Source organism: Chiloscyllium punctatum, chromosome 39, assembly GCF_047496795.1.
Source record: "Chiloscyllium punctatum isolate Juve2018m chromosome 39, sChiPun1.3, whole genome shotgun sequence".
Classification (NCBI taxonomy): Eukaryota; Metazoa; Chordata; class Chondrichthyes; order Orectolobiformes; family Hemiscylliidae; genus Chiloscyllium; species Chiloscyllium punctatum.
The window spans coordinates 54,623,323-54,634,247 of NC_092777.1; positions in this window are offsets into that span (position 1 = coordinate 54,623,323).

The window sequence follows — 10,925 nt, forward strand, 5'->3', positions numbered from 1 at the left end:
TATTTATCAAAGTAATATATCGCATCAATGACCCTTAGCAAAACTGGAATGAATGGGAAGGAGGGGAAAAGCTCTCTGAAAGTTGGAGTCATACCTGACACATAGGGAGATGGTTGTGGTTGTTGGAGATCATTCATCTCAGCTCCAGGACATCCCTGCAGGAGTCCTTCAGGGTAGTGTCCTAGGCCTAACCACCTTCAGCTGTTTCATCAATGACCTTCCCTCTGTCATAAAGTAGGGATGTTTGCCGATGACTTACACAATGTTCAGCAGCGTTCATGATTCTTCAGATACTGAAGCAGTCCATGTTCAAGTGCAACAAGACATTGACAATATCTAGGGTTTGAACTGGTAAATAATGAGTAATAATCATGTCATATAAATGCATAAATTAGGATTTGGGTAGCACTCTGTCCACTTCTCTGAATGAGTGTTGCTCCAACAACACTCATGAAGCTCAACACTATCTGGGACAAAGCAGCTCAATTGATTGGCACATTCTCCATCACCTTCCACCTTACTCCCTTCACAGTCATACACAGTGGCAGCATGGGTACTGTCTACAAGATGCATTGAAGCAACTCACTAAGGTTCCTTTGACACCTCTACCACCTCAGAGGACAGGTTCAGCAGATACAGGGGTACAACACTACCTATAAATTCCCTTCCAAGTCATCCATTCTGGCTTGGAAACAAATGACGGCTCCTTCACAGTCACTGAGTCAAAGTCTAGGAACTCCTTTTCTAACAGCTGTGTGGGTGTCCCTATACCCAAGGACTGTCAAGGACTGCAGCAGTTCCAGAAATCACCACAATGCCACCTTCTCCAGGCCAATTAGGAACGGACAATAAATGCTGGCCCAGCCAGCAGTGCACACATCCCATTTGCAAAGTAAAGAATGATGTATTCTGAATAAAATTAGATTTGTAAATAGATGTTGTTCATGCAAACTAAACCAAGATGTTTATTAAACCTTTCATTGTTCTCAGCCACCATCAGGCCTAATTCTAACTCTCTCAAGACCTTGTCAAGTTTACGTGGTTAGCTCAGTTGGCTGGATAGCTGGTTTACTCTGCACAATGATACCAAAAACATGGGTTCAATTATTGCACTGGCTGAGGTACCTATGAAGCTTTGCTTTTCTCAACCTCTCCCCTCACCTGAGGTGTGGTGACCCTCAGGTTAAAGCACAGCTATCTGTGTGTCTATAATGAGAGAGCAGGACTATGGTAACATTACTTTTATACACAGTTAGAATCAGGTCCCATGGTTTTCCTATGAATGTTTCTCAACTCACAATTTATCACAAATACTGGTTACACAGCTCAAGTATATACATTCACTAACGCATTCCTACTTACCAAGCAGCAGTAGTTTTGGATCCACTGGAAAGAGCATGTTAATAAAACTCATCACCCTGTGCTCCCCTCAGTGCTCTATGTTGTCAATTTAGAAGATTATGATGCTAAATTGTAGGGGTGAGTGTTGTTACAGAAACAGGGATCCCCATCAACAGCATGTAAAAGCAGTTCTCTGGTCAGGATGGAATATTGTGGGAGTATGGTAAAGTACTCATGAAGAAATGGAGCATAATGAGATACAGGAGAGAGAAAAGGTTAACAATGAAGAGGAGAGGTAAGGAGATGGAGATGGGGAATGATGTCTTGGAGGGTGGGGTGAGTGCTGTTTCATTTCGTGAGATACTGATGCTTTACTTATGCTGCTGCATAAGCAAGTAACAAAGACCAAGATTCTGTGAAGTGCATGATTTAGAAACTGGTCTTGCCTCACACATCTGTGATCAACTAACAATGGAAAAGCTCTCTTGATAAGTGTTGGGCTGAAACTTAATACTTCCACAAAGTGTCATTTTTGTCAGTATCATGGAGAACTTCTCTCTGCAAGGTCTGGCAAGTTTTGTCTCACTAAGGTTCCAAACGCGCCTCATTAACAACCCAGCACATCCTATGGTGTCCCTCTTGACCAGTGCTAGCCCAGATCTACCATCCGCCATGGCTGTTATATCCGTGATATCCCAGATTGGACCTTCATTTTTCCTGACAGCCCCACCTCTACTGAGCATGTCTGACATTGGGAAGCTCAAGTTCCCTTTGAGTTGTGATATGGAGGAGCCAGTGTTGGACTGGGTGGACAAAGTCAAAAATCACACAACACGAGGTTATAGTCCAACAGGTTTATTTGTAAGCACTAGCTTTCAGAGCGCTGTTCCTTTGTCAGGTAGCAGTGATCTGAAAGTTTGTGCTTCCAAATAAACCAGTTGGACTATAACTTGGTGTTGTGTGATTTTTAACTTGGTCTACCTTTGAGCTGTCAGACCTGAATTGCAAACTTCCATCCTGATTTCAGGATTCTGATATTGGCCTCCCGCACAATTAAGATCCCCTACTCATTTTTTTCTGACATCTGGGAACAGCACAAGATTTCACCTGCAATCTCCAATGCTAACATCAGCATTTTATTGCATTTCTTTTGGATTCTTTGTAGAATTTGAATTCACATCTCATGCATAGCTTAGGATTGTCCGACCCATAACAACAGTAATGATACCTGTAACAGGTTTACCTCATTATAAATAGGTTACTACTTTTGACCATTTTAACCCATTATCAAATTTGCACCAGTAAAACTGCAAAGGGTTTGAATCCAAACTGATGGTACATCACAAAGTAGTTAAACTAAATTCTTTCACAAACATTCAAAAGCTGACATAACGAAGAATACCGGTGAAGAATTCCCCTCTGGGCAGCAACGTTGAAAACCTTGCTCTTGATAATCATTTGCACATGAGACATTTTCCTTGTGTAGTGTAAATAACTTCTTTATTGCATAACACAAAGTACAGGACAAACTATGAGTGCCAATGGAGGCAGTCTGCAATCTGTAGACTCTCCAAATGATAAACTTGGCTCCGCAAAAAGAACAGTACGAATTGTTGCAATGCAGAAATGCCCAGAAACAACCGTTCATGAACACTGAAACTATGTAAGTAGCCCATTTCAGTGTGGACTACGAAATGCTCTTGCTGTCTTTCAGCAAGAAGCTAACCTATTACTATGGAAATGAGTTCCCTCGCCGGCTACAGGAATGGGATTTTGAGACACGTCAACAGATGTAGGTTAAAACGAGCAGAATATAATTGCACTGATGTGCCGTTTTTCCGAATCATTTGGCATGAACATTAGTCCACTCCCCCCCACCACCTGCACCATTCCCACTGGGAGAGAGGCATTCAGCAACATTCCCATCCCATCATCAATACTAATAATTCAGGGTGTAGTAATGTAGAGACAAGAAGAATAGGCTATTCAGCCCCTCTGCCCTGTTCTGCTATTTTATTAGAAACATACCCAGTTCCATTACACTGACCAATATCACAAGTGCCAAGATGGTAATTTAAGCTGCTGATTTGGGTGAGCCACATGATGGATTTTCAGTATGGATCTCCCAATATTTGGACTATTTTCTTATCATTCAAATTTTGCTAATTGAAAGCTCAAAATTTGTTTTACATTTTTTTTTGTTCATTCACATTTATTGCCCACCAGGCAGTTAAGAGTCAATCACATTGCTCTGGGTCTGGAGTCCCATGTAGGACAGGTCAAGATGGCAGTTTTCTTTCCTAAAGGATGTTAATGAACTACAAACTAGCTCACCTGACACTATTAGATTCCTAATTTCAGATGTTCATTGAATTCAAGTTGCACCATATGCTGTGGTGGGATTGTGAACGCCATTCCTCAGAATATGATCCGGGTCTCCGGAGTAACAGGCTAGTGATAATACCACTAGGCCATCTCCTCTCCTTACACAGCCTGAATCAAGAATTCGTGCTCTTCACTTTTTCATTAACCAGATAGAGATCCTCCTGAAATCGATTGTGTCATGTGAAGTGAAGACATATTGCTGCAGCCCACAATAGTATGCTCACTTCAACAACATTTACATGGCACCTTTGATACATCAAAATTTACAGGAGCACCTTTCAGAAAAATTGCGACTCTGAACCGCGTAAAACATCAGGTCAAATTTTCACTCCCTGAGTCAGGAGGGCTGAGTTGTGCAAATTCCCAATGCAGGATGAGTGCCCTAAGTGGTAGTGGCTGGAGGGTGTGGACAGGAGTCCAGCTCACTGACATGGGAATGAATTGAAGGCAGCCACCTGCACCATTCCCACTGGGAGAAAGGCATTCAGCATCATTCCCATCCCATCATCAATACTAATAATTCAGGATGTAGTAATGTAGAGACATGAAGAATAGACCATTCAGCCCTTCTGCCCTGTTCTGCTATTTTGTTAGAAACATACCTTGGTTCCATTATGCTGACCAACATCACCAGTGCCGAGATGGTAATTTAACCTGCTGATCCTTAATCACAGACTCTGTAACCCAAACCCAAATGTTGGTGTAAGCTTCCATGGAGCAGCAGTGGAGGCCTGAACTCCTGCCCAGACCCTTCTCCCATCCCAGTGGATTTTATCCTGCCCATTTGTGTTGGTGTCATTCCCACTTCTTCAGCCTATGTTAGTGACATTGTGTCATCCCTCAAGCATCACATGCCAAGTAGAGGTGAGGTGGTTTGCTCCCCATTTTGACCCTCCACACACCCTCAGGTCCCATCCTGATTGGAAATCAAGACTCCTGAAACTCTGCAGTACTAAGTTTCTTATGTTCATTTAGAATATTACTTGCTAATAGAACTGCTTGAAGAAACTTGTAGTTATTGCTTGTGGAAAGGACTAACAAGGCAAGGGAGTATAGGCTGAGAGGCCAGACACTGGGGACAGAGGGGACTTGGTGTGTATATCCATAGATCCTTGAAGGGAGTAGGGTTGGTAGATATGGTGCTTAAGAAGGCATACATGATGTTTACTTTTATTAGTCAAAGCATCGAATACAAGAGCAGGGAGGTTGTGGTGGAGCTGTATACGATCTGGATATAGATTTGCTTGATGAGCTGGGAGGTTCATTTTCAGACGTTTCATCACCATACTAGGTAACATCACCAGAGAGCCTCCAGATGAAGCACTGATGGCATGGCACACTTTCTATTTATGTGTTTATGTTTCCTTGGGTTGCTGATGTCATTTCATGTAGTGATGCCATTTCCTGTGGTGACATCATTTCCTGTTTTTTTACCCATGGAGTGGTAAATGGGATCCAAATCAACCCAAGGAAATCTAAACGCATAAATAGAAATCAGGCCATGCCACCAGCACTTCATCCGGAGGCTCACAATGATGTTACCCAGTATGGTGACGAAATGTCTGAAAATGAGCCTTCCAGCTCAGCGAGCAAACCTACATTCAGAAACTCAACCTGAGCTACAAATCTTCTCAAAACTCACTAGTTGTGCACAATGTTAGTTAGGCCACATTTGGCATACTGAGTACAATTCTGGTCACCTCACTCTAGGAAGAATATAATTGCACTGAAGGGCATGTAGAGGGGATTCACCAGGATGTTGCCTGGACTGGAGTAACTCACCTATGATAAGTGACTACATAGGCTAAAGTTTTCCTTACAACAGAGAAGGATGAGGGAAGATCTGATTGAAATGTATAAAGTTCTGAGGGACATGGAAAAGATATATAGGGATTCTATGTAGAGTGGTCAGTAACCCAGTCTTAACTGTGTCAGAGGCACAGTTTTAACGGAAGGAGTTGTACAGCAAGGAAACAGACCCTTCGGTCCAACCCGTCCTCACCAACCAGCTAGCCTAACCTAATCTAGTCCCATTTGCCAGTACTTGGCCTATATCCCTATGAGGTAAAAACAATGACTGCAGATGCTGGAAACCAGATTCTGGATTAGTGGTGCTGGAAGAGCACAGCAGTTCAGGCAGCATCCAAATAGCTTCGAAATCGACGTTTCAGTGGAGTGGATAGGTGGAAAAGAAGATAGGCAGGTAGGACAAGTCCGGGACACCCGCACCAATCAACCACACCGCCCCTTGGCCCAACATTTCAACTCCCCCTCCCACTCTGCCGAGGACATGGAGGTCCTGGGCCTCCTTCACTGCCTCTCCCTCACCACCAAACACCTGGAGGAAGAACGCCTCATCTTCTGCCTCGGAACACTTCAACCCCAGGGCATCAATGTAGACTTCAACAGTTTCCTCATTTCCCCTTCCCCCACCTCACCCTAGCTCTAAACTTCCAGCTCAGTAACTGTCCCCTTGACTTGCCCGGACTTGTCCTACCTGCCTATCTCCTTTTCCACCTATCCACTCCACCCTCTCCTCCTTGACCTATCACCTTCATCCCCTCCCCCACTCACCCATTGTACTCTATGCTGCTTTCTCCCCACCCTCACCCTCCTCTAGCTTATCTCTCCACGCTTCAGGCTCACTGCCTTTATTCCTGATGAAGGGCTTTTGCCCAAAACGTCGATTTCGAAGCTATTTGGATGCTGCCTGAACTGCTGTGCTCTTCCAGCACCACCAGTCCTATATCCCTATGAATCCTTCCTATTCATATACCCATCAAGATGCCTTTTAAATGTTGTAATTGTACCAGCCTCCACCATTTCCTTTGGAAACTCATTCCATACGTGCACCACCCTCTGCATGAAAAAATTGCCCCTAAGATCACTTTTAAATCTTTTCCCTATCACCTTAAACCAATATCCTCTAGTTTTGTCGTCCCTTACCCCGGGGAAAAGACCTTGGCTCCTCATGATTTCAAATGCCTCTATAGGGTTATCCCTCAGTGTCTGATGCTCCAGGGAAAACAACTCCAGCCTGTCCAGCCTCTCCCTAAAGCTCAAAGCCTCCAACCCTGGCAACATCCTTGTAAATCTTTTCTGCACCATCTCAAGTTTACTGAAACATCAACCCTCCTACTCCTCGGATGCTGCCTGACCTGCTGTGCTTTTCCAGTGCCACACTTTTTTTGACTCTGATCTCCAGCATCTGCAGTCCTCACTTTCTCCTTCCAAGTGTTGCAAAGGGTATTTGAGGAAACACTTTTTCACCCAGAGGGTAGTGGGTATCTGGAATCCACTACCTAAAAAGGTAGTGGGGGTGCGAACCCTCAAGACATTTAAGAAGTATTTCTTTATAATTGTTAATAATTGACTATAGGGCAAATTCTGGAAAATGGGATTAGAATAGATAGATGCTTGATGCCTAGCATGAATACAATGGGCCAAAGGGCCTTTTTCCTGGCTGTAAAAAAAATCTATGACTCTGTGAGGTGAGTGAAATCTTCACTCAAATCAAACCAAGAAACCTTAATGTGGAAATGAGTATTACACAGGGAGGAGAAAATTCCCTCTGTTTTCAGTGTCTTATTACCTTGTGGAAAGACACAGTAATTCACACAAACTGCTGAAGTGAGATACAAGAGTCGAGCTAACATGACACAACCTGATGGGAAGGGAAGCGTAAACATGTTATGATGAGAAAGAAATCCGGATCAATAAATACTCTGGTGAGTGGGAACTTGAAAAATAACAAAGTGCAAAGGACAGACAGACACAGTGTGTTAAAAGGGACAACAGGCTCAGTAGATTTTGAGAGAAATGCAGACATCATGTTGAAACGAAAAGTAGACATAGCAAAATAAGAGTAAATGGTAAACCTAACTAGCTGCGAATGCAGAGTGCACACAAGAGCTTTCAACTGTATTCTGTGTTTTGAAAAATAATGATTAAACTGCCTTCAGAGACCTGAAAATGATATCATCTCACTTTGCCTGATGTTCAATTGCCACAAGTTATTTTGTTAAATTGCAGTAAAATCTGCTGGAAATTGGTAAATTTACCTGTTGCTCTGGATGTGCTTCATGTTTGTACACCAACTTCTCCCCACAAGCTAATCAGAAGCAAGCCACTAATTTGAAATTCTGATTATAGCCTGTAGGTGAATTTCTAAGAAATGCACCATTTCACACTTAATAGCTGAAAAAAAGAGACTCAAAGAGACAGGTTTGATGTTTCTCATACATACTTCTACATCACAACAGTGAAAATCCATATTTGAGAGGGCTATAACATTTCATAATTAACCAGAGTTGAAGACATGGTACTCAGACCCACTATTTCCCAAGTGGTCTCCCTTTCTTCTTTCAACAGTGTCTGTAGAAAAGGCACGCTCTCAATAAAAGACGATCTATTAAAGACGTGGAAGCCACCTACCTCTGCTGCTCGCCAGTGGTAATCTTTTGTTAAGTTTCTGTGGCTCATAGTTTTTCTCGTTAACTAACAGCTTCGCTGCAGCAATCTTTTCAAGGAGCTGTGCATCTCAGCTTTAACGTCTGAGGTGGAAGGGAAAGTTGAAAGCTCCGTGGGTTTTGAAAGGTTTCCGTTGTGGGGCAATCAAGTGCTGCTGCAATTGTAGCTGGCAGCTGAGGTATGGATGGTTGGGTGCTGTACAAAATTAGTGTGGGAGACACTGAGCTAAATCAGCACAGCAACTCTCTCTCTCTCTGCTGTCTTCGTCACTAGCCTGTAATGATGATAAGCGAAAGGAGGGTGAAAAGATGCAGGCAATTAAACGTTAAAAAGGTGAGAGTCCACACAGTACCATAAATGAGGCTGAATGCAATTTGCAGCATGAATACATGCTGTCACCAAGGGACAGGTCAATCAAGCAGAGGGTTCATGTTAGTTTAGCCCCTGAGCATGGATCAGCAAATGTGAAACAAGCTGAAATTTCATAAATCAGAAAAGGCTGTCATCATTGGCCATTAAGGGACAATTAAAACTTGACACTGTATGCCACAAAAATAAAACAAATTTAAGAAAGTGAGAGTCTATTTCCCATATTTAAAGTGTCTGTAAATTTGCAATTTAAATTACGTATAATTTGATAGTGCTTTCATCCACATGGCATTATTGATATGTAAATTGAGTTTTGTGATTTATAATTGTTTTTACACACTTATAGAGTCGTGCTTTACAGAACTGAGAAAAATTGTTTTGTTTCTTAGTGGCAAGTGTCATTTACAGTCATAGAGTTATCAGCACAGAAGAAGTCTTCAGTCCATCACACTCCACAAATCCATTCCATTATTTTGATATGTTCTTTTTATTCTTTTGATCTGTGCTTTTTATTCTTTTCCATCTTCAAGTATTGTCTAATCTGCTCTCATGATAGAATCCCGACAGTGTGGAAACAGGCCATTTGGCCCAACAAGTCAACACCAAACCTCTGAAGAGTAACCCACCCAGACCCATTTCCCATTACTCTGCATTTACCCCTAACTAATGCATCTAACCTAGACATCCCTGGACACTATAGGCAGTTTACCATGGCCAATCCATCTGACCTGCACATCTTTGGACTGTGGGAGGAAACCCACACAGACACAGGAAGAATGTGCAAACTCCACGTGAGGCTGGACTCGAACTCGGGTCCTTGGTGCTGTGAGGTAGCCGGGCTAACAACTCAGCCACTGTGCCACAGATTATATAGTGTCTGAGTGGGACAGGATACTGAGTTGGTTGGTCAGCTTTGATCATAGTGAATGGCAGAGCAGGCCTGATGGGCTGAATGGCCTCGTCCATCACCTATTTTACATGTTGCTATCTTTAGACAACAGTTCACCCAAAGGTCTTCATTGTATCAAGAAAAGCATGGAAACCAGTTATTATCTATTCTTTAAAAGTTGCACATATTCCTCAACCCATTTAATAATTTAAGCAACTTTCCTTCTCCAGTTCTTCTTCCAGTTGGAGGTCAATTGATTTGTGACACAACTCATGAATGGAAATCACATTGCCCAAAGGACTTCTAAAATTGTATCTTGAAACAATGTGCCAATTTATTTTGATGCACAAACCAAGAAATTCTAATCAGAAACATACGTTATCAGCCATTGCTCAGTTTGCAGCACTCTTGTCCCTGAGTCGTTGTCAGTTCAAGATCTAGTCCTGGGCTTAAACCCAACAATCCAGCTGGACACTCCAGTGCAATACTAAGGGAGTGCTGCACTGTCAGAGATCCCATCCGCTGAATGCAATGTTAAACCGAGGCTTCATTTGACCTTGCAGATGCACATGAAAGAATTCGAGAGTTAACTAGAACGCTCTGGCCAATATTTAACCAATAACACAGAAACACATGACCTGGCAATTATAACATTGCTTTTATGGGTGCTCACTGTGTGTCACCTTGTTGCCACATTGCAACAGTGACTACACGTTAGAAGTGCCTCATTGGCCAGAAAGTGTTTTGGGAATTAGGGAAAGGCACTACATTAATGCATGTCTGTTTTTTTTTCAATGTTATTTGCAAGGATGGAAAATTACTATTCCGAAAGTGAACAGAGTGCTGAAGATCATGCACAGCTGAGGATGTCAGAAAGACACAAAGCCTGGATCTTCCTTGATTAACAAAATAAAATCTGATATTGAGATGCAGACTAACAATGAAAATGGTGTGGATAGGCTTCTTGGTGAAACACCATTTTGGAAAATGATCCATAATCCCTCCCCATCTCAATTTACTTAGAAGCACCACCGATATAAAGGTCACAGGGGATCCAAATGAAGTAGAAAGTAATCCTAAGGCAAGCATTATAATTTGCAGGGAATTTAAAGGGAGTTTGATTGAGGCGAACAAATTTGACAAGTTCTTTATTAGCTATGAAGTGCATTGGTGTATTCTGAGAGTATAGGACAGCATTAGTCCCCTATGGAAGCTCAGGACATCCTTAGCTTTAGCTAACTTGATAAAGCTACAGGAAATGCCAGAACGTGCCAGCAAAATTAATGAGGATGTGGGGATTAAAGTCTCACCCCACCACAGGGTATATTTTATATAAGTGGCATATTTTTGGTATGACACTGCTGTGGTCAACATCAGAATATTTCACAGGAGCAATGCTGGCTACAAAACAACGGAAATTTCACACCCACTCTGATTTAGATTTAGAGTTTTATTCTCACGTGTATGCAAG